The following is a 25,166-nucleotide window of genomic DNA, read 5'->3' as shown; positions in this document are numbered from 1 at the left end:
CCATCCTTAAGACAAACATTATTTCTCTTCGTTTTTTAAAACACATCAGGTGAGTATTTTCCTTTGAGCAACTTTCTCTGGTTATTGCCATCTCTTCGGTGATATGCAACATTAGGAAGGTAGAAATAAACATGTTGGGTTCCTGTAATAATCCTTAGTTCTTGACACATGGGATATTTAAATGACTGCAAATCTCACGTTTGGTTTTGTAATGGTCCACTTTTTATGCTGTCATCATAGCAGTAAATTGGATTACATTGGTAGGACTACATACTCGTTATAAAATCAGCCAGACTTTGCAATTCGTTTGGCAGAGTCCTAATGATTTCCACACAAACACTTCAGTGTGGTTCACATCTACAGGTAGATAAGTACATCAGTATGTCAGAAAATGCTCATCTATTCACACCAACAAATTTTGTGTGCCTTAAGAAATAAGTCAACACTAATTCATTCATATCTTTATTTTGACATCCTCTTACTACTCAGAGCTCACATTAAAAAATTTTTTTAACGTTTATTTATTTTTGAGACAGAGAGAGACAGAGCTTGAATGAGGGGGGCGGGTCAGAGAGAGAGAGGGAGACACGGAATCTGAAACAGGCTCCAGGCTCTGAGCTGTCACCACAGAGCCCGACACGGGGCTTGAACCCACGGACTGGGAGATCATGACCTGAGCCGAAGTCGGACGCTTAACCAACTGAGCCACCCAGGCGCCCCTCAGAGCTCACATTAAATGCCACCTCAGAGTGCTCGCTTCGGCAGCACATATACTAAATGCCACCTCACAGCCCTTGTTAGCTCACTAATCCTATGTAATCCCCATCATTCCCTCACAACTTCGTGCCTGATGAACAAAATGCTTGTCAGTGATATCTTTTGTTTACTATTTGTTCTTTTCTTCCCCCTCTGGCTCTTCCAAAGTTGGTAAGCCCCATAAGGACAGGGACTGATATTTCCCTAATGTATCCCCACTACCTAGCAAAGTACCAGGAACATAATATGTATCCAATACACTTGATCTTAACCCAAAGCTTAAGATAATAGGTACACAATAAGTGTTTAAATCCCACTTAACTAAACGCTGCTGATTAGCTCTCATTTAAGTGTCCTATGAAATAAATATAATAATATTTCCTTTAAATGAAAGGAGTGTATCTCCTTCCCATGAATGAAAACCACCAGGTCAAGTGAGAGATGTATTAATTATGTGAAAGGAATGGTACTGTAGTACGTGAGGAAGTAGAAAACTAAAATCCAAAGAAAGAGTTTGAGTAGAGGTTGTTACAAAACAATCAGATGCCCAGATAGTGGGACTTACACTTAGATCACTGGACAGAAAATAACAATCTTTTGTTTCCTTGGGAGGTGCTGCATTCTACATATCATATTCCGTGAAATAGGTGAGAAGTAGCAAAGGGAGGATTTATATTAAGAGAAGGACAAGGGTGCCTGGGTGGCTCAGTTGGCTGAGGATCCACCTCTCGATTTTGGCCCAGGCCATGATCCCAGGTCGTGGGACAGAGCTTCACAGTGAGCGTGGAGACTGTTTAAGATCCTCAGTGTCTCTCTCTTTCTCTTCCCTGCTGCCCCTCTCTCCCACTCACGTGCGCTCTTTAAAATGCAATAATATAGGGGCGCCTGGGTGGCGCAGTCGGTTAAGCGTCCGACTTCAGCCAGGTCACGATCTCGCGGTCCGTGAGTTCGAGCCCCGCGTCAGGCTCTGGGCTGATGGCTCAGAGCCTGGAGCCTGTTTCCGATTCTGTGTCTCCCTCTCTCTCTGCCTCTCCCCCGTTCATGCTCTGTCTCTCTCTGTCCCAAAAATAAATAAACGTTGAAAAAAATAAAAAAAATAAAATAAAACGCAATAATATAAAACTTAATTTAAGTTAATGCAAAAAATTTTAAAAAGTAGAGAAGGACAGAGGTGGCTTCCTTCGTGTTTTCCTCATTTCTCCTGTAGTACGGAGGGATCCAAAGTCCTTGCTTTACCAGCACACAGCCTAACAACTGAAATGATACAGAGAAGATTACCATGGCCCTTGTATGAGGACGACATACAACAGTCTTCCATATTTTTCAGTGGGATGACTTACTCAAAGTGCTAATGGTCAGCCAAGAATTCTATATCCAGGAAAACTACCTTTTAAAAATTAAGGAGAAATTCATACATTTCCAGCTAAGCAAAATCTAAGAGAATGTGTTGCCTAGCGTATCTGCCCTATAAGAAACATCAAAGTAAATCCTTCAAGCTGAAATGAGAGGATGCTAGATATGAACCCGAAATCTACATACACACAAAATAGAGAACACTAGTAAACAAAATATAAAAAAAAAAAAAAATTATATGTGTTTTTTGTAACTCTCTTCTATATGATTAAAAGACAATGGCAAGGGACACCCGACTGGCTCAGTTGGTAGAAAATGCAACTCTCAATCTCAGGGTCATAAATTCAAGCCCCACATTTGGCACGGAGCCGACTTAAAAATTGTAGAAAAAATTTAAAAAAAGATAAACATTATATAAAGATATAATTTATATAACAATAAAAGCACAAACGACAGAGAAGATAACAGGGATATATTGGAACAAAGCTTCTATATACCATTTAAGTAACTTAGGATTTCTATGAACTAGATTGGTTTAGGTAAGATGCCAACTGTAATCCTAGCAGAACCTCTAAGAAAATACTTTTTTAAATACAGAAAAAGAAACAAGGGATATAAAATGATACACTAGAAAAATATTTATTTAAAATGAAAGAAAAAAGTAAAAGAATAGAAAAACAAAAATATAAGCATATACGAAAAATAGCAAAATAATAGATGACAATTGTACTACATCAATAATTATATTAAATATAAAAGGATTTACGGGGCGCCTGGGTGGCTCGGTCGGTTAAGCATTTTAACTCAACTAGCTTTGCTAAACTAGCTAGCGTTTAAATTAACTAGCTTTCCTATATTGTAATAGCTCAAATAAAGGTATTATATTTTTTAAAAATGAATATATAGTGGTGCCTGGGTGGCTCAGTTAAGCATCCAACTTCGGCTCAGGTCATGATCTCACGGTCTGTGGGTTCAAGCCCCGAGTCAGGCTCTGTGCTGACAGCACAGAGCCTGGAGCCTGTTTCAGATTCTGTGTCTCCCTCTCTCTCTGACCCTCCCCCGTTCATGCTCTGCCTCTCTGTCTCAAAAATAAATAAACATTACAAAAAATTAAAAAATACATATATAAAAGATTTAATATTCTAATTAAAAAGAGAGATTGCCAGATAGTTTAAATGAAATGACCCAACTCTGTGTTGTCTATAAGTGAAAAACTTCAGATTCAAAGATGTTTATAGGATGAAAGTAAAAGGATGGAAAAAAACATACAAATACTTGGAAAAAGTAACCAAATCTAATCTACCATTAGATAGAGGTACCATTTTGTACCCTCCAAATACACAAGACAAAAACTGACAAAATTGAAGGGAGAGATAGGCAATTCAATAGTAACGGTTAACGACCAATACCTCATTTTCAATAATGGATAGAACAACTAAGCAGAAGATCAACAAGGAAATGGAAGACTTGGAGAGATACAAAAGTTTCTATGGACTTCTGTGGGAGAGTACAGGAATTGCTGAATATAAAAGCCACAGGGCCACTGTACCAAGATGAAATAGACCTTTATTAATAAGAATTCTCCACAGAAACACCAGGGTGTGTGTGTATCTGTATCTACCTGTATATAAATACACACACACATGCACTTAACGTCCAGTGATATAAAAGTTAATCTTATCTAAAATCTACCTTCACAGAAACATGTACAATAATGTTTGACAAAATATCTGTGCACAACGGCCCAGATAAGCTGACACATAATATTAACCATCACAGGACTCTACTGATGAGTTGGATAGATGATGTGGTCAAGACGCAGAGAGGCATAAGCAGCATGATCAAGGCCTGAGATAAACAACAAGAAAGGGAGGATTTCAGGGCCCTGGTAGTCCAGGAGAACAAGCTTGATCACAATTTTACCAGCAACCTAATTTATAAGAGATGGTGGCCCTAACAGGGTGACTTTGACATTAAATGCTAATGGCAAAGCACTGTACTGAAGTCAAGCAAGGAACTTTACAAGCTAGCACAGGACTGAACACTTATACAGGAGTCCCCTTTCTATGCACTCTTGATTCATCCCAAGCTCCTAGAAAATTTCCTAGGGTGCAGAGGTAGAAACAAAGAATAATTCTGAAATACTGAAAAATTACTATGGAGACTAAGCTACTTAAACTGGTTACAGAGTTTCTCAACATGAACATTATTCAAACTTTAGAATGAATAAATTTTTATTGTGAGATACACCCTGTGCCTTAAAGGATTTTTAGAAGAATCATTGACCTCTATCCAGGAAAGGCCAGAGGCACCCGTTCCTCCAAATCGTGACAATCAAAAATATCTCTGTACATTGTCAGGTGTTGTCTGCGAGAGAGGGGCACAAAAGCAATCCAGCTGAGAACATCTGGGTTAGATTGTGACAGTGTTAATTGGAAAATTCTCTAGCCAGTAATTTTAGTGTGTGTGTGTGTGTGTGTGTGTGTGTGTGTGTGTGTGTGTGTATTAACAGGAGCACTTTGCTAATATTGCTCATAAAACTCATAAAACCAGGGAGGAAAGATTTCCAATCTAGTAGTCAGAAGAGCAGAGGAGAGTATTTATTAAACTAAACATCAACCACAAACATAAGTTCCAGGTCATCTCTTTACCCTTCAGTGACTCCTCATATAAAAAGTGATTTTCTTTATTGTAGTCAAAGTGATGGTTTACAGTGGTAGCACCTCCTGACTCTTGGCCTTTCTGTACATTCTTAAATGCTGCCCTTTAGACAGATTCAGGTGTCTTTCTAAGATCTTTCTCACATGTAGTGAAAATATCAGAAGCAATTATGAGTCAGCTTTGCCTATTATAAAAATGTTTCAGCATTTTAATGCTATCTAAATTATTGTATAGGTCCTCAGGTTGTTCTTTTTAAAAAAAAATTAACGTTTACTTATTTTTGAGAGAAAAAGAAAGAGCGTGAGGGAGAGAGGAACAGAGAGAGGGAGACACAGAATCTGAAGCAGGCTCCAGGTTCTGATCTGTCAGCACAGAGCCCAACATGGAGCTCGAACTCAATGAACTGTGAGATCACGACCTGAGCTGAAGTCGGATGCTCAACTGACTAAGCCACCCAGGCACCCCTCTCAGTTTGCTCTTAATAATAAAATGATTTGCCACAAATTGTTGTTTTTATCTTTTTAAAGGAATGATTTTCAATTTTCTTGACATACTTTTTGGAAAATAGTTTAGATACCAGCCATGTCAAAAGTGAAAAGGTATTTATTTCAGTTACATGCAAAATCTCTCATTCTTTAGGTGCAAAGTGCCATCACTGTTGTTAGCTTTAAAATAAATACCTTTAGTTTACCAGCAACATTTTTAAACATTTGTTTTATTTTTACATTTTACCTTTATCCTGACTTAGCAAAGATAGGCCTTAAGACCAATGCAGTATCAGTAAAGGTCTCTTTGTTTTGTTTGTTTTCTTTTTGTCTAGTAGAAACCTGATTTTATTCCAACATAACCATAATCAGCACTTAAAAAAAAACACTAGATAATGTGGAAAAAAATCTGTATTTTCATATAATGGTGTTATACTCAGTATGAAAAAAAAATGCTTGCCAAGTAAAGGCATTAACACATTTTCAAGGGACTTTTCAAGTGCATTTTATCCCCTTGGCTCAGCATTTCATTTTTACAGCATCTATTAATCACATCTAAGCAGGCTTTAAATCCCCAATCCCTACTTCAGATTATTTCACAATTGCTGTCCTCGTCTCTCTTTGTCTCTAGTACCATCTTCCCCAGATTCCATTGTTTTAGTTCAGCTCTTTGCTCTGCACTTTCAATCATCCCAAGTCCACCATCCTTTGAGAACAGCAGCCATCAATTTCTAAGGCCATACAACAAGGACTAATGTTTATACTTTCAAAGGGAATTCACTGAATAATAAAGACCATTTAAGAAACGCCAGGAAAAATTGATTACTCCAGAATACAGAGCAACCAGTACGGATTGGAGAAGAACAATGCCATTTAGTCCTGAGAATTGGTAGAGAGAAAAAAAGAAAAGAAATGACTACATTCATCTTTGTTCTTACTGTATTTGGATATTAAGAATCTAAAAAGCATTTAACTTAATCAAGAAGAGGGAAAGACAACAGTTATACATTTTAAGGAGTTAAAAATTGGTAGGAAGATAAAGTATATTATGGTAATACATGGAAACAGACACTTTCTCCATAGAAAAATAATTCGATCAAAATAGTTATACTGTTTCAGTGAGGTAGAAAGGCACAGATAAGCAGTTACCTATTTTCTTCTCTGTCCTTATCCTTAAAAGTAACTGATAAATTGCTAAGGACCTAAAGGCTAAATACCATTAATTTATTTTTCTCAGATATCTGTCATAACTCTAAATGTTATTCTAGAGGTCCATTTTATGCACTTCTCCATAATAATATTAAGATCCGGGCATGAGAAATATACAAAGATATCAGAGGAATCTCAAGTTGCTTGAAACCATTTGAAAGCTAAGGGCAAACTCATATCTGAAATCCAAGCTCCCTGGATTTTTCTTCCATAACAAGATTCAAAATAATGTCATTTCTTGCTTTGTTCCAATCCCTGATGGAGTTCGAATACTGAAACACGACTCCTATCTGAGATTTTCAGACTACCATTCAGAACTTCACAAAAATATCACCTTTATTGAATAACTGTGTGTGTATCTCTACAAGGAAATGGTTCTATTCATTAGGTCCAGAATCCCAAATCTACCATTATGCTTCTTGAAAGTGACAGTAAATGCTTTTCAAATACAATTTCTTCTTGTCCTTCTTATGGATATTATTTAAAAAGCAGCAAATCAAAGAGGAAAACAGGTTAATTTTATGCCAATCACAAAACCTGGTGACAGGTGTCGCCATGTGTTGCGACAAGATCTCTTGGCCATGGGTCATTGCTTTGAAAGGAACTAACGAATGGCTTGCAGAACTGTGACACACTGAAAGGCCCCCTGGGATCTCATGCAAAGATCTCATGACAGGTATGAAATTAACTCGTGGCATCATGGTATTTTCCAAACATGACAGCTACCAGAATCGTCGCCACTTAGCGCAGTGGGGATTGAGGGAGGAACTGCAATATCTAGTAAATGATTTTAGTGGAATCTCCTAAGGGCTGTATGAAAAACCGTCCCATGAGAAAATGTCAAGAATTTAAAATTATAGAAGGTGGGGCTCAATTACGTAGCAGTTGAAACACAAAAATAATTCTGTTTTGGATAGCCTTACAATTTTAATTTGCTTCCTGAGCTGATTTCCACAGAGAAGATGAATAAAGTACCCATTATTATAATTTCAAACAGCTCTTTATTTATTCCTTGAATTAGAACAAGGGTTTCAGTCATGAGCTGAGGAAGTAGTGGAGTAACCACGCTTTTTGCAACAGACATGTGCACTCATGCACACACACACACACACACACACACACACACACGATGGCTCTGCCATGCAAAACACTAATGCCGGGCACCTGGCTGGCTCAGTTGGTTAAGCGTCCAACTTCGGCTCAGGCCATGATCTCACAGTTTGTGAGTTCGAGCCCTACGTCAGGCTCTGTGCTGACAGCTCAGAGCCTGGAGCCTGCCTCAGATTCTGTGTCTCCTTCTCTCTCTGCTCCTCCCCCACTCATGCTCGCTCGCTCTCTCTCTCTCTCTCTCTCTCAAAAATAAATAAACATTAAAAAAATTAAAACACTAATGCCCACACTGTAACTAAATCTTATAATTACGTTACATGCAAAAATGTAAAATCCGGAAACAGTACCTATGAAACTCCTTGTTATAGAGAAGATAGATCTTGAAAGAGCAAAGCAAAATACTTGCATCACATAATAAATAAATATGTCAGAAGCTTACTTTATTGACTTCTGAGTTACTTGTCTTTTCTGTATCAATTTCAAATGTCATGTTAAAGATAATATAGAAAATGAGCAAATAGGGAAAAGGAATAATAGGCAAATTTGGCATCGAGAAATAAAGTCACATAAGCAAGGTATTTATTTTCTTTGAATTCCTAGTATAAAAACATGTAAGTTATGAATGTCACTTGTTTGCATAATTTTCACAGTATAAGGTAAGAGAAAGTACAGTGATTGCAGTTTAAAAACAAGCAATTGTTTGTCCTGAAAAGGACAAAAGTAACACGTAACCAGAAATGTGGTAGAGAACCAGAAATTACATGGGATTCAGTGCTATATTGTTTTGCCAAAAGGCAAATTAAGTGTATTAATGCTATGTATGTATACAGATATAGACCATTAACTCTGATTTCACAATCTGGGCACTAGCTGCTAACTCCTGGTTCTTTATTTTGTTTTTCAAAATAAATTTTCCCCAGAATTCTTTTATGTTCCTCGCATGTGGACATTATCATTTAATTCCAGGACTGTGAATACCTTAATGACTAAATAATACCTTTCAATTTCCAAGCAGATGTTTAATGCATTCTTTAAGATCAATAAGTATTTAGCATATATAGTAAGTGATATCCCAAAATGAACATACATGTAATACACACTAGATAACAAATACTGTGTGCCAAGCACTGTTCTAAGAACTTGACAAGTAATTCATTTAATCTTAATAATAACAATCTTATAAGGTAGCTACTATTATGATCTCCAACTTTCAGATGAGATAATATGGGTACAGAGAAGATCAGTCATTTTAACAAGTCTACAGCTAATAAGTGGGATATTCTGGAATTGGACCAGAGTCCATTATCTTTAACCTTCCTGTCATGATGCTGGGGAAGTCCTTTCCAGATCAGTGTATAACAACCCTTCCAATCATGAATTTCCCCCTGGGACTTCTGTGATTCTTGCTAATACCTCTTTTTTAAGCCTCATGGTCAAAGAAAATGGAGTCAGTGGATTCCATTACTTATAACTATACCACCAAATTTACAAAACTCAACTTTCTTCCAAGCAAGCTAAACTTTGCCCTTCCCCAACCCCAGCCCCCCAAAAAGTCTCTGAACGAAAGCTGTAACACTTTTAATGTTTTGATGATTCCAGGATTCAGAACTCAAGATGTTTCTCACTCAACACATTTTCTTGAATATCTATTTCTTGAATATCTTGAATATATACACATCATATATATTATATATGTTAAAAAGAGTGGTGAGTTAAACATACATAATCTTTACCTCCTCAACACTTTACATTAGTGGGGGAAATGTATTATAAAAGTAATCATGTCAAAGAATGTGTAATTTTAAATATTTTTTTTTAAAAAATGGTATAAATTGGTGATATATAGACTTGGGATTCCAGAGGAGTCTTCAGTCCCAACTCTGATTCCTAGTTTTTAAAACATGATTTTTTTTTAACTTTTAAGTTCTCAGTTTCTTTTTTTTAAGTTTATTTATTTTGACAGAGACAGAGATAGCATGAGTGGGGCAGGGGAAGAGAGAGAGAGACAGATAATCCCAAGCAGGCTTGGTGCTGTCAGTACAGAGTCCGATGCGGGGCTCGAACCCACAAAACTGTGAGATCATGCCTAAGCTGAAACCAAGAGTCAGACACTCAACCGACTAAGCTACCCAGGCACCCCTAGATTCTAATTTTAAAAAAGAAATCTATTAGAAGGAAATAATAGTGTTTTAAGGATTAAAAGAGATAAAAGAGCAAATGCTTAGAAAATTTCCTGGCATACAATATATATATTCAATTAATAGTATCTTTATAATTGCTCATAGTGTTTACATTTTACAAGAGCTTCCTTTTATGTAAGTTTATCTTTACATTAGTGTTCTTTTCAGACTAAGAACTACCCTTTTGAGTAATAGTTATGGCCTTTTTTTTCAATTACAGCAAATAAAGATTCTTTGTTATAGAATAGTAAGTTGATTAAATTTCCGTTCAATATTCTTTTGAATACAAAAAAAGTTAGACTATTGGGAAAAGGCAAAACACCTGGTCCCTAAGTGTCAACTGTTCCATTTGTGACATCATACAAACTATCTGGTAACTCTCTCTGCAGCAAAGTACTAAATATTTCACTATAGTGGGCAACATTTTGTCATTCTACATAGCAACTGAGACAATTCTTATGTTTTTTTCATAGAGATAAGGCAAACTTGGACCCACTGCTGTCATCAATACACATCAATAGAAATAATACAGAAGTTAAAAGTACTCAAACATAACTGGAAAACAAATATGATATTTGCTTCTGTCCTGAAAATCATGGATTTATTTTTTCAACCTAAAAATGGAAATCTGACCAATGAATAGAAAGTTTAAATAACAAATCATTTTGATATAGCAAAATATATCCACAGGATGTTAGTATGATGCCAAATAATGAATCATGCAATGATTAAGAGCATGGCCCAGCCCTACCATTCAATGGCCATATAAACCTGGGAAATCACTGATTCCCACACCATTTCCAATCTAAGGGGCATTAGTAAGCAAATAATTCCAACCCACAGGTTGCTGCAGGAATTAAACACCTAATATATGCTCAGTGCCATGCTAGACACCGAAGCCTAGACGAGAGTCCATGCTAACAGAATTTACTATCTAAATTACTTAGATAAAAAAGAATGATAAATGAAGACACTGCAAAGATCACAGTGGTTTATGTATGGAAAGCATAAGGGGCACGTGGGTGGCTCAGTTGGTTAAGCATCTGACTTCTGCTCAGGTCATGATGTCACAGTTTGTGGCTTCAAGCCCCACATGGGGCTCGGTGTTGACAGCTCAGAGCCTGGACACTGCTTCAGATTCTGTGTCTCCCCCTCTCTCTGGCCCTCCCCTGCTTGTGTTCTGTCTCTCCTTCAAAAATAAATAAATATTTACAAAAATTTATATACGGAAATCATAAGAATTCAGGGCACCTGGGTGGCTCATGGGTTAAGCATCTGACTACTGATTTGGGCTCAGGTCATGATCTCACATTTTGTGGGACTGAGCCCTATGTCAGGCTCTGCACTGACAGTGTGGAGCTTGCTTAGGATTCTCTCTTTCTCTCTCTCTCTTTCTCTGTCCCTCCCCCACTTATGCTTGCACGCATGCTCTCTCTCTCTCAGAATAAATAAATAAACTTAAAAGAAGAGAATTCAATGTGACATTCATAATATTTCTTGTACTAATGGGTAAATCCTCATATAAATAAAAAATAAAGAGAAAATTATGCATTGATTAAGGCAGAATATATCCTGTACTTCACAATTTTCCAATTGCAGATACCTTAGATGCTCCTGAAAACTCAGAAGGATTTCAGAAGGAATCTGGGGGTACAGTTTGTAGTAGACAAGAGTAGACAGGAGTGACATCCATACTTGTTACCATCTCTCCACCTACCACCTCTAGTTTGAATTCAGGCAGGCAGGGGTACCTGGGTGGCTCAGTTGGTTAGGCGTCAGACTCTTGTTTTCAGCTCAGGACATGATCTCACAGTTTCATGAGTGGAAGCCCTGCATCAAGCTCTGCACTGGCAGCACAGAGCCTGCTTGGGATTCTCTCTCTTTCTCCCTCTCTCTTGTCCCTCTCCCATTCATACTATCTCTGTCTCTCTCAAAATAAATAAATAAATTTAAAATATTTATATACAGGAAGGCAGATTACAATTTAACAATAAAAACATCCATATTAATATGGATAAAAATTTTTAAAGAAGTTATTATGATAGAAACCAAATGACCTCAAACTCATGTATATGATAATTTCATAACATATGTAATTTTTTTTTTCTATCCACAGAAGAAATGGGAGAGGGAATAGGCAGGGAAGAGTGTGAATATGCTGAATTTAGCTCCCAACCACTACTGATGACACTTAATGGCAAAACAATAAAGGTCTGGAGAACCCAGCTCCTGAATAGCATTAAAGGAGATAACAGAGGCTAAGGGGAAAATAATTAAGTATGGGGATGATAATTATCTCTAAGGAATTAAAGAGCTTAAATACTTGTGGAAAAAAGACAGCTCAACTGAAATACATTGATTCAGGTTCTTGGGCAAGAAACTCTCCCTTGGCCAGGGTGGTGCAAAGTACTTTCAGAGGGTGCAATTATGTGGTCACAGGCGGGCAAACCTCTTTTTTGGCCATGGAAAATCCACTAATCAAATTCTAGCTATTTTACACCTAGCAAAAGAACAAAAACGAAAACACACACACAAAAAAATAATAACAAAAAGCTATGAAGTCCTCACTGGCCCTAGAATATTTGTCAAGCTAATGCTTTCCCAGAATTTTTGCACCTGCTGCTCCCTTCACTTGGGTGGCTCCTCCCCAGATAGTCACAGAGCTACCCTTCATTCAAATCTCTGGTCCAATGTCACCACTTCAGACAGGCTTTCCTTGGCTATCCTGTGTAATAGTGGCCCATTACCTCACTTATGCTTCATAGGAAGTTATCACCCCCTGATGCTTTTTTACTTCTTTATGGGCTTGGCTGTTTGTTATCTCCCCAGATTAGACTCTAACTCCTTTAAAGGCAGAACTCTCTTTTATTCATCTCTAAATCCCCAGCACCAAATGCCTGGCAATTATGAGAGTTCAATAAGTAATGGGTGGAAGAATGAATGAATGAAAATGAATGAATGAAAATGAATGAATGACAGGATAGATCAAGTGGAGGGTAGCAGTCCAGCAGTCGGTCACCTTTGGGATGGTCTTTGGAACTTATACCACAGAATGTGCTGATTGCTGCTTTGAACGATTTCAATACAAACTCTTACCTGATCTTGTCATTTGTTTCCAGAATGTAAACAACTCCACAGTCTTTCTAGTGGAAAGACCTAAATTCTCCCCTGCCTTGGGCTACTTGCCACTGAAAGTGTTATGGCTAATGTGCTAACTTACTGCATAAGCTACATAAGGGAAGAATCTATGTCCAATTGACCTTCCATGTTTCCACATAACCAAGAAATAGTACCTTGTAACCAAAGGGGCCTGTGTTCTTGAAATGCCTCTGACAGGGAAAAGGAAAAGGGAAGTGAAAGAAGGGTGGAAATTTATTAGAAGTACACATATTACTAAACCTAAGACTTGGAAGATGACCCAAAAGTCCATTCAGAAGTGACAAAGAACAGTGTGTTGGTCAGAATAAAAAGAAACAAAATCATGACTTGGAAATAGGTCTGCCATTACCCCTAAGACTGAGAAGAGTCTGGGTAAATTTCACAAAGAACAAGGAACTAAAAAAATTACAACAACAGTAAAACAGAAATGTAGACACACGTGGAGCCTTTCAAAAGGGTAAATAATGAATTCTCCCAATATTTTTGGCATTGCTTACATGGGCTTACAGAAATAGGTTTTAAATAATGGTAGCAATATTATGGAAAAGCATAAAAACAATAAACATTTTGAGGTAATTAACAGCTGCAAGAATTCCCTGTATTCATAGCAATTGGTAAAATTATTTATATGCATGTTATTTAGGAATATAAAGATTTCAGTTGCCCAGTTCTGTTGGAATCCTGCTACACTGCAGAAAATGTCTACCGTATGACTTCAGTAAGCACATATCAAAACAGTGTTTTATCACAATGCTATTTTTAATAGCTAGAGAGATGACTACCAAATAGAAATGTCACAAAAACATGATCTCCACTTAACATGAAAGATGACTTTTCATAAGAGGGCTTCAAACACAGCATGCGTATTAAAAGGGAGAACAGGATGCATGCTCAACACACAATACTCCTCTCCACATTCATCAATGTTCACTTTGATTTCCCTTTCCTTTCTCCGCTGCTCCCCCGAATCTATTTGTCAGATAACCATATCGCGTGCTTCCTGATTTCCACAGCTTAGCAGGAATATATCAGCCTTTGCAGCACTGCATCTCTGGCTTTCTATTTATGCCAATGTCCATTCAAAATTAAAAAAAAAAAATTGACAGTTTTTCTCCACCCTCACAAATTCCCTTCATTTCATCTCATGAGAATTTCCCATGTGGTAAATGTATCAAGCAAGTTTCTGTAATCTCCCTGACAACCACTCTGCCTAGGAATGCCTAGAAATAATGAGTGGGCACAAGGGTCGTCATTCGGGGAAAATAAAATAGGAGGCCTCATGGAGTTCTCCAATTCAGCTGAAACTGGTTGATCAAGGATCCTCACCTTGGTAGAACATTAGCCTTAAATGATTTCATTTTTTTCCTCAAACATTGCTTGCAACGCTCTTTTGCCAAATTCTCCTTTCCCGTCACCATATGATATTTTGTCATTACCTAAGCATCATGTCACTTTTTATCACTAAAACTCAGGCTGATTTTCAAAATGCTCCCTCCTTCCCCACTTCTGGCAAGATCTTAGACTTTTGAAAGGATGTTAAAGGAGGAGAGGAATGCAGTCTCCGGTTTTATTCTTCTTCTTTCTGTAGCATCTTGGGATTATAACTATCTTTCTAGCCTGATCCTCTGTTGGGTCAGCCCCTGTACCAGTCCCTGGCATTTCCATCTCCCTCCCCCGCTTCCACCTCTCACTGGTGATCCCAGGGGGTCCTGTCCTGCAGCTGGTGTCAAGGTACTCCTGGCAACCCCCTTAGGTGAAGTACCAAGGAGACAGCTCCAACCCAGCCACTTACCATTTAATCTACAGGACACTCATGCACCCTTGCTGGACCCAAAGGTGAAAGCATGAGCCGCTCAACTGGCCCATCCTACCACCTCTCGGCAAACATCTCCTGCTCTGTCCACGTGGACACAGGCATACACCAGGAAGTTCGCCATTGATTCAGGTAACCAATCAGGGAACACACTGCCAGGCTCCATCTTTCAGGCACATCAGTCTGCTCCATGATTAAGTCAGACCCTTTCACTCGGCTTTCCATAAGGAAAAGTGCTATAGAGGGAGCCCCTCTTAGCACAAACAATGCATAATTTGCACAAACAATTTCAAGGAGCCACTATCCTCAGCTGCCTCCAAATCTTTCTGTGCATAATCTGGGCAGTGGGGGTAATGGCTGCAGAACTTTGGCTTCCTTCGGCTCTTAGGAAGCCTCTGGGAAAGAGTCCAGCCCTAAGATTTTATTTTTCTCTTTAGTAAGGTTTTATTTCCCTTTTACTAAAGACTAACTGGGCTCATCTCTGTTTTCAGCTGTGAACTCTAATTACCGATTAGAGATCAACAACAACAACAACAAAAAAAACAAAGTCCCACTCAATATCCTGTTAACACTCATGATTATTAAAGAAGTGTAAATTAAGCTAATATTTTGGCCACCACCTGAATCAGTTTCATGTCTTTATACCCCTATTTTCTAGAACATGAGAAAAGAAGTTGCATGAACTGTTTCTTAAAACTAATTGCTAGTAATTGACACAGGATTTAAATTCAAATCTAATTCCAAAGATTGTTTTTTAATTGTTTTCTGTGTGCTAAATAAAACTATAAGACTTATAGCTGCCTCTGATTATATAATTATCAAATTTTGCAACACATATTTATGGTATGTTTATTAATCTTAAGGTTAAAGAAGAATCTGTACGAGCAATTGAATTAATTATGGAACTGAATCCAAGTACTGACAGTACAAGCTAGGCATCATTTCTTAATAGATTTTCCATGTCACTGCTAGATCTTCTAGAAGATCTTATACTTTGTTATTCTAAATTATTTTCCACACTGTTTATGAATATAATTTAGAGTCTTGAGAAACCTACCACTTTTTTATGCAAAAGATTGTATCTACTGAACATGTCTTGGGCCAAAACATATGTAAAGCAGGAGTAAACATATAATGTGAGGGGTGCCTGGGTGGCTCAGTCAGTTAAACGTCCGACTTCCGCTCAGGTCATGATCACACAGTTTGTGGGTTCGAGCCCCACATCGGGCTCTGTGCTGACAGCTCAGAGCCTGGAGCTTGCTTCGGATTCTGTGTCTCCCTCACTCTCTACTCCTCCCCCACTCGTGCTCTGTCTCTCTCTAAAAAATAAATAAATATTAAAAAAAACATATAATGTGTTAAGACCATAAAAAAGAATTGAATAAACCACAAGCTGTGACATAAAAGCAAAGCAAGGTTTTTCATAGGAAAGACACATTATTTCAGAATTGACCATCAATAGCAGAGCTAATCAAACTCATGGCTAAAAATTACAATATCAAGACAAATGCATTTCTGTGATAACTGTGACATTGTCTCCTTCAAAAAAATCACTCAATTTCCTTTTATTTATTTATTTTTTTTAAATTTTTTTTTCAATTTTTTTTTTTTTTATTTTTATTTTTGGGACAGAGAGAGACAGAGCATGAACGGGGGAGGGGCAGAGAGAGAGGGAGACACAGAATCGGAAACAGCCTCCAGGCTCTGAGCCATCAGCCCAGAGCCCGACGCGGGGCTCGAACCCACGGACCGCGAGATCGTGACCTGGCTGAAGTCGGTCGCTTAACCGACTGCGCCACCCAGGCGCCCCTCAATTTCCTTTTAATTGTTAGTGGAAAATAGTTTATATTTTCTTAACAAAATACCCCTTAAATTATAGGGAGGATATTTGTCGCCAAAAAGCAAAAGTTTTGAGTTTTATGTAACAACTTAACAAAGAAAATCAACATGAATCTAGCCTTGCCTCTGCGATACACATCAGGGATTAATTAGGTGTTAGTGTTAAATTGGTAAAATCATGAGATATAATATACAAAATGATTTTAGATCCTCAAAAGAGGAAATTTTACAGATCATGCTTTTAGTATGAATTCTCTTCTTGCAAAATAATAAAAAAAATTATCATAATTTTAAGGTAACATCAGCCACTAGAAACTTCTCAAAACTAAAAAAATTCTTAAGAAGCGCATGCAATATTAAGGAGAAGTAAACAGGAATTACAACGTGAACATAAAACAGAGGAACATGAATAATCCCAAACTACCCTAAGGCCTAACTCACCTCACAGTGGTTAATTTAGATCTTATGCAAAGGAAGTTGCTACCAGGGCAAGGAAACAAATTCTCATTATATTTGGTGCCCACAGGACACCAGGGAAATAATGGCAAGATGGTCCTTCTCAGCATAATTTCAAAAAGAGATCTTGCTGCCAAGTACACTTGCCTTAACGAAAATGATATCACTTACTTGTTCAATTATTCAGTAGACATTTATTTGAATCCCGCCATATACAGTGAAGGAAAGCACAAAGTAAATAGAGTACAGGGTCCTTACCATTGTGAAACATGAAATATATACTGGAAGTAACCGACAAATGAATGCAAGGAACCAGATCTGCTGATATGAAAAGTAATGAGGACAATTTATGCAGGTAAATGCTGCAGGGGGCTGGCACATAATTTGTGATCAGCCAGACACAGTTCCTACCGTTTCTGGTAGGGGGAGGGGGAGATCCTCTCCTGGATGTCTTATTCCATGCAGGCCGCTATAACAAGGTGCCATAGTCTGGGCAGCTTATAAGCAACAGAAATTCACTTCTCTCAGTTTTGAAGGCGGGGCAGCCCAAGATCAAGGTCAAGAGCAGATGAAGTGTCTGGTGGGAACTGGCTTCCTGATTCATAGATAGCTGTCTTTTGTGCTGTGTCCTCACAGGGCCCAAGGGGTGAGGGAGTTCTCTGGAGTCTTTCTTTCTTGTAAGGACACAAATCTCATTGATGGGGGCTCACCCTTAGGACTTAATCACCTCCCAAAGACCCCGCCTCCAAACCCTATCACACTGGAGATTAAACTTCAACATATGGACTTGGGGGGAGGGCACAAATATTCATTCTATACCACTAGACCCTAAGATAATCAGAACAACTTTCATTAATAACTATTGTTATGAGTAAATAACTGTGTCTCAGCATGTCCTCAACTAAAGCTCTGGAGGTGTTGCCTCACTGATTCGGAGAACCTCTATGCCCGCCTCTGATAGGATAAAGAATCCACAGTGGGCTCACACATGTTCAAAGACTATATGCCATTTATTCTTAACCTTATTTATTCTAATCGAAAATAAAATTTTATCTCATCGTAACTTCTTGATGCAGGAAAACCACACAATCTCTATCAGATAGGTTGCCACTTAGCCAACAGGGCCACCTAGGCACCCCTCAAGAACCTTGAATACTGAGGAGAAACCTTTGCCATTCCAGAAGACTCCTAAACCGTTTACCCAAATTTACTACATCTCATTCCATTCAACCCTTACCTTATAACAAGCAACTATCAAGTTTTAAAAACCTTACAACCCACTACATTAAAGCCTCTGCTTCACTGTGAGCACTTAAAATATCCTGGCGCTACATTTCCCACACCTCCCTGACACAGGTTTTGAATGAATGTGAGGGTAATATATTACTGTGTGGAATTCTAGAAACATCCAGATGCAGCCTAAGCTCTTCTCGCCACCTATCATCTTTCTCCTGGGCTTTTAGATCAGATCAATCAGAATTTTCATTTTAAGTCAGAAACCCAGTAACTTTTGACTAAAGAAGTTATGTAAAGTCCAATTCCGTATCTAGAAAATGAGGGCAATAACAAAGGACAATTCTTTGGTGACCATTAAGTGACATAAAAATATCATAGCAAAAAGTACTTGAGTGATATTAGGAAAATGGTATAGCAGACTTTTATTGAATGCTTATTACGTGTTGCAAACACTAAATGGGTATCATGTGATTTCATCGCATACCAATCTATCAGGTAAATATCGCCACTGTCTCAATTTTACAGATGAGGTTAGTGAGACACAAAAATGTTAAGCAGTGTGGCCAAGTTCATACAAATAGCAAGTATGGGAGCTGGAACATAAACTTCAGCAGGCCACTTTCTGAGCTACTTTGCCAAACCACCGGTCAATTAAATAAGGTGTATTATGCAAATAAGAGATAAAAAAGAGTTCCAGGCACAGGTAAATGAACCTAGTAAATGACTGACACAGATTAGACAGGTGATGCTTCCATTACAGGGTATAATGTCATTAGTAGCAAATTTACTAAGTAACAACTATTGAAAGCTGTATCTCGGGGCGCCTGGGTGGCGCAGTCGGTTAAGCGTCCGACTTCAGCCAGGTCACGATCTCGCGGTCCGTGAGTTCGAGCCCCGCGTCGGGCTCTGGGCTGATGGCTCAGAGCCTGGAGCCTGTTTCTGATTCTGTGTCTCCCTCTCTCTCTGCCCCTCCCCCGTTCATGCTCTGTCTCTCTCTGTCGCAAAAATAAATAAACGTTGAAAAAAAAAAATTTAAAAAAAAAAAAAAAGAAAGCTGTATCTCACTTGGAGTTCTTTCCTAAATCCCAAACTAAAGGCCTTTCAAAGTGGTCAGAACTTCAGACCAGGAAGCAATGGTTGGAAAGGAATGTTTACACAAAGGTGTAGATGCATTAATCACTTAGCACGCTGATCTTTTATGCAAATAGTCCTTTATGAAAAGAGACAGAAGGTCTTTGTTTTCCATAACGACACATTTTCCCTACAACCCCAAGACTCTTTTATTAATCAGAATGTCCTGTTTAAAGACCAAGGATCATTCGTTCTGAGTCAGATAACCACAAGCTTCCCAAATAGCCCGTAAGTCTCAGTAGCTCAAAGACAGGAAGTGAGAATTTACCTTGGCAATCTTAATGCATGGCATGTAGTAGGTCCACAACATGTATCTATACCACGCAGAAATGATACGGGTCAGGAACATTTTGTTAGTTGGATAGTCCTGCGTTATTAAAGATGTATATTGCCAGCAAGTACTCTCACTGCTGTTCAAACATTGTTTTCAAAACAACTTCTCCCTTTCTAAGTTATTTATTTGAAAAACTATACATTCTTATTACTACTGAGTTCTTATTTCTACTGCAATACAAATAGGAGCTCTACAAGTTCATTTTCAGAATGATTTCCAAGGTAGAGTGAAGAGCAATAAAGGCAGGGGTTATGAACGGTATCATTTACTGTGTGGGCTTGTTTTAAAAGTGCATAAAGAAATAATTCACTTGTCCTATTCACGTGGCGATGAATTTAGTGTCATTTGAATAGAGTGCATAAAAAAGACTCATTCAATTCATTTAACTACTAATTGATTATCCTTATAGTGAGGTCTGAATGACAGAGCCAGAGCAAAGTACCCAAGGGAGGAAAAAAAAAAAGAAACTAGAATAAAAAATCGTTGGGCAGTTCTGCAAATCTATCCTAAGATAGTGATAGTGTAGCCTATTGATACGATCCAACGTAGATAAGCTGGTGGCTGGAAAGGAACACATAAGAAAAGCTCATTCTTTTCAGGTCAATATTAGCACGCTGTGTTATCACCATTGGGCATTGCACGTGGATCTATTCAAAAAGTATACCTTACACAACTGTATGGAGCTAAGAGCAAAGTAAAAAATATGTAGCATCATTAAAATCACTTTCAACACCCACTAAGCCAACACAAATGTAGTGAATGTTCTGTACATTTCAAGAACTGTAAATAATTTAAAGAAACAGAAGAGCAAATACATGCATAAACAAAAAATGTAATACAATTCTCATCTTTGAGAAAATGGACTCGATGAACCAATTATATGAATAAATCTTAGATAGATAGAAGCAAAAATACATAGATACCTGAGTGATTTTGAACAGTGACAAATGCAAGTTGGAAACAAGGGACCTTTTATGATGTCCCGGGTAACACATCTGATTATTGGAAGTTGCCAGTTACAAATGAATATTTCCTTTCTCTAACATTCTTTCTTAAAAGAAAATAAAATAACAAACAAGAAAGATGCCACAATGCTACAAAGAAGTAGCTGACAAAATTCAAAACCACCATGGTATAAATGAGAAATTTTCAGTTAACTGTTCAGCAAGTCCATTACACTTTTTTTTTTTATTAACTACTCCAAGAGCCATAACCTCTTAATGCATCAATACCACCCTGGGGATTAGTCTGAATTAGCTCTTTCAGATGGCTAGGAGTTTATTTGATGAATCACCATTAGTCTCAGGGCACCAGAGTGGACAGAAGCAGGTTAATGGAGCAGCTCATTTCAGTTCTGAGGAGCTGAGGTGCCAGGGCTTCTGGATTCTGCTTGGGTGCAACTCATTTAGCAGAGAAATCTACAAAAAAAAAAAAAATCTACTCTCTAAAATTTCTTCCCTTTGCATGGTATTTATATGGTCTTCATGTTTCAGAGCCATTCTGAATTCTACAGGGAAGGCCAATCTTTAAACATCTAAATGAGATTATTAAAATGCTGTCATTACAGTGTGACAACGGCTGGTAGATGACCAGGTAAGAGAATGAGAAGAAAGCACCTTCAGAGACTCTAGAACCAAGGGGACAAACTGCTCACGGGCATGTTTTGCGCACCTGAGACGGTGACTTTTGTGGAGGCTTTCATTACCTTCCGTTTCTTACACGTTAGGAATGTTAACAACGAAATTCAGCTTTCTGTCCTTTTAAAAAAAAAAATGTAGAGTGTCTGACAAGACGAGGCCTGCTTTGGCACATGGCAAGGATCTTCCAGAGCTGACCAGAACTTTCCAGTTTCAGAAGAGGCTGTTTTCTCCAGCACTCCAGTCCCCACCACTCCCAATCATGATTCCTCTCCTGATGCCTCACCCCTTTGCATTTAAATGTGTGATACCAGCCCTAGAACCACTGGAGATCTTGGCTATGAATATACTCCAGCTATTAAAACTCTCAAACTAAAACTCTCAAACTCTTTACTGACTTAAAGAATTTATCAAGATTATATATTATTGAATTTCTTGTTATTAAAATCTAAAGATGGAATTATAGTCCAGCAATAATTGTTGGATTAGTGGTTCACAATTATTATCACTTTATCCACAATTTATTTCTCCTTATAAATACTGATATAGCTCCTCTAGAGCCAACCTTTAACTTTGTGGCTTATATGTTTAAATATTCTATTCATCGTGTTTCAAATTTGACAGATATATTAAAAATCAAAGAGCCATAAAGTTTGTAAGGCCTGAATGTTTCCTCAGTATCATTTAGCTCCAAATCATATATTTTGCAAGTAAGAAATCAATAAATTTCTGACCTTTTGAGGGACGCACAAGTAGTGAATGTGAAATTTCAAGGATGGAATGTGATTTTTTTTAACCTCAGTTCAAGGCTTAATTTTAGTAGTAACTGGCCTCTCCTGCATACGTTTCATGGGGGAAAATAATACCATTTTCTGAATATGACATTCATCCTTCTCTCTGTTTTTCTCCTTCCCTCTATGTCTCTTCCCTCTTTCTTCCTTTTCTTCTTCCCTCCCTACTTCCTTCCCTCTCTTCCTTTCTTCCTTCTTTCTCTGGTCATTCATCCTTCCTTACTTAAGACCCAATATTTTATGTAGATGCAAAAGTTATATAAACATCATGATAAACTGATAATGTTTCAGTGGACAGCTGCATGGGGTAATTTTATAGACAATTTTGTTTCATTATGCTTATATTATACAATATTGGACTTGCTTTTTGTACATCAAAGGTGAAAACATGGAGGGTGCCCTTGTCCGGCTAGCTAGGAGGCAGAAATAAGTGACCAAACCATTGTGGGATGTAACAGCTTAGCTCATCATTCAGATGATTCCCATTTACTTCTGAAAAACAAATTAAGTATAATTAATTTAATAAGTAGAAACTGGGGCAGACAGAATGGCTTCTCAAACAGTCTCAGGCTCAAAAATCAGGATGACTTCCAATAAAATGGTGGTTGCAGAGTTGCTGATGTCTCATAGAAAAGTCTGAGAAGAATAATTTAATTTAAAAACCATTTTGGCTTTCCTAATCTTATTTGTTTCTTATTGCTCTTCTCCCTTATTTTATTAGTAGTGAAGTTTATAGGAAAATAAGACTATCTCCTTCCATGGAAAGACTTTAAAAAATGTTTTAACATTTATTTATTTTTGAGAGAGAGAGAGAGACAGAGTGCAAACAGGGGAGGGGCAGAGAGAGAGGGAGACACAGAAACCGAAGGAGGATCCAGGCTCTGTCAGCGCAGAGCCTGATGTGGGGCTTGAACTCACAAACCCTGAGATCATGACCTGAGCTGAAGTTGGAGTCTTAACTGACTGAGCCACCCAGGGGCCCCATGGAAAGACTTTAAGTAGCTCTTGTCTTTCCACCATCCCTATGCACGGAGATCATTTTGAACAAGGTTCACAAACTATACCCCAGCTCTGTCAGTGAGGTAACTTTTTAAAATAATCTACCCGCGGTGTACCTGGGTGGCTCAGTTGGTTAAGCATCCAACTTCAGCTCAGGTCATGATCTCATGGCTCGTGGGTTCGAGCCCCGCAATGGGCTCTGTGCTTCTGTTGAAGCCTGGAGCCTGCTTGGGATTCTATGTCTCCCTCTTCTGCTCTTCCCTTGCTCTCTCTCTCTCTCTATGTCTCGTGTACACATGCTCTCAAAAATAAATAAACATTAAAAACTGACTCTTGAGGGGCGCCTGGGTGGCTCAGTCAGTTGGGCGACTGACTTCGGCTCAGGTCATGATCTCACAGTTCGTGGGTTCGAGCCCCCCATTGGGCTCTGTGCTGACAACTCAGAGCCTGGAGCCTGTTTCCAATTCTGTGTCTCCCTCTCTCTGTACCTCCCCTGCTCGTGCTCAGTCTCTGACTCTCAAAAAATAAATAAATGTTAATTAAAAAAAAATTTTTTTAAACTGACTCTTGATATAGACTCAGGTCATGATCTCACTATTTGTGGGATCAAGCCCCAGACTGAGCTTTGGGCTGACAGTGCAGGGCCTGCTTAGGATTTTGCTCTCCCTCTCTCTCTGCCCCTCCCACACACATGGGTACTGGAGTGCGTGCATTCTCATTCTCTCTCTCTCTCTCAAAATAAAGAAAGAAACATTAAAAAAATGATCTACCCAGTTCTTGGTTGGTAACCTACAGTAGTCTGCTAGTACCCGTGTATGTACAGAGCCTTGTTGTCATGCTGGCAACGGAATGGGATTTAGTAAGTGGGACTAAGTGCTCAACCTACAGTGGCATCACAGCCAGAAAACGATTTTACCAAGTTCCTTCTCTCTTTTGAAATAACAGACCTACATTATATCATATGTTATGGTTTGGGAGGTAGCAATTCCCACCTGGTCAGTAATGTGCAAATACCTTAAAATTTGAGATATAAATGAGTGTATACTAATGCTTTGATAGACATGTCCTCTTTTAAAAATAAAGGTAGAAGGCCATTTTTAAACATTTCAAAAATGTGTTCTTCATACTTTGTTTTTGGTGCACTGAACGTTGTGTGCACTTATGCAAAAACGGTCATGCTATTATTTTAGATCACAGATGAATCCGTACAGACCTGGGCCCCACTGCCAGAAATTCTAATTCAACAGGTACAGAGTGGAGCCCAGCATCTGCATATGTAAATGACACCCCGAATCATTCTTTCACTCAATTGTTCATTTAACAATCTCTTCTTGTGACAAATATTATATGGTGTCCTAAGTAGTATGGATATGATGGTAAAGAAAAAAGTCCCTGCTTTTATAAGTTGTTTTAATCCATAAATAAAAATATATAAAACGGAGGTAGAGGTAAAAGCTATGAAGAGAAATCAAATAGGGTAAAGCAGCAGCAAGCAAAGGTGGGTGAGAGAGCACGAGGGGATATTCGGGCAAGGCCTCCCTGATAACATGCTGCTGATGAAAGTGACTCAAAGACCAAACCTGGAGAAATATTCCCTTTAAACAGGAAGAGGAAGAGGAAGAGGAAGAGGAAGAGGAAGAGGAAGAGGAAAAGGAAAAGGAAAAGGAAAAGGAAAATCTATGCCTTGTTTTGCAGCCCAAGATATTTCATATCAGATGAAATATCAGGTGCCAGATATTTCTTATGTTTTCAAATTTCCTATTTCTCTTGGTACTTAACCACAGTTTGCTCATATTTCTTTGCAATTCCTATCCCTGCCCCACTACCTCCCGAACCACACACACAACACAAATCACAGGTATTTTTTTTTTTTTTAGGAAGCTGTTGCCAAAAGTTTAAAATATAGAAGATTTGGCATGACTTTCAGGTGAAAAATAAATAATTAATAAACAACATGATGAATTGTCACAAAGTTGGTAATCCTAGCTAAAAGAAGTATGGTACTTAGCATAAAGGA

General features: G+C 38.2%; 1 protein-coding gene and 1 pseudogene across 5 annotated transcripts in view; one reads left to right on the top strand and one right to left on the bottom strand.

Annotated features, from left to right (window-relative positions):
- Window positions 1-25,166, bottom strand: part of CHL1 (cell adhesion molecule L1 like) — a 210,131-nt gene that overhangs the window by 113,501 nt on the left and 71,464 nt on the right. The gene's annotated exons all lie outside the window — the stretch shown is intronic.
- Window positions 1,984-2,080, top strand: LOC115509495 (annotated as a pseudogene).

Source organism: Lynx canadensis, chromosome A2, assembly GCF_007474595.2.
Source record: "Lynx canadensis isolate LIC74 chromosome A2, mLynCan4.pri.v2, whole genome shotgun sequence".
In the NCBI taxonomy this organism is placed as follows: Eukaryota; Metazoa; Chordata; class Mammalia; order Carnivora; family Felidae; genus Lynx; species Lynx canadensis.
This window is presented reverse-complemented; position numbering and strand designations above follow the sequence as displayed.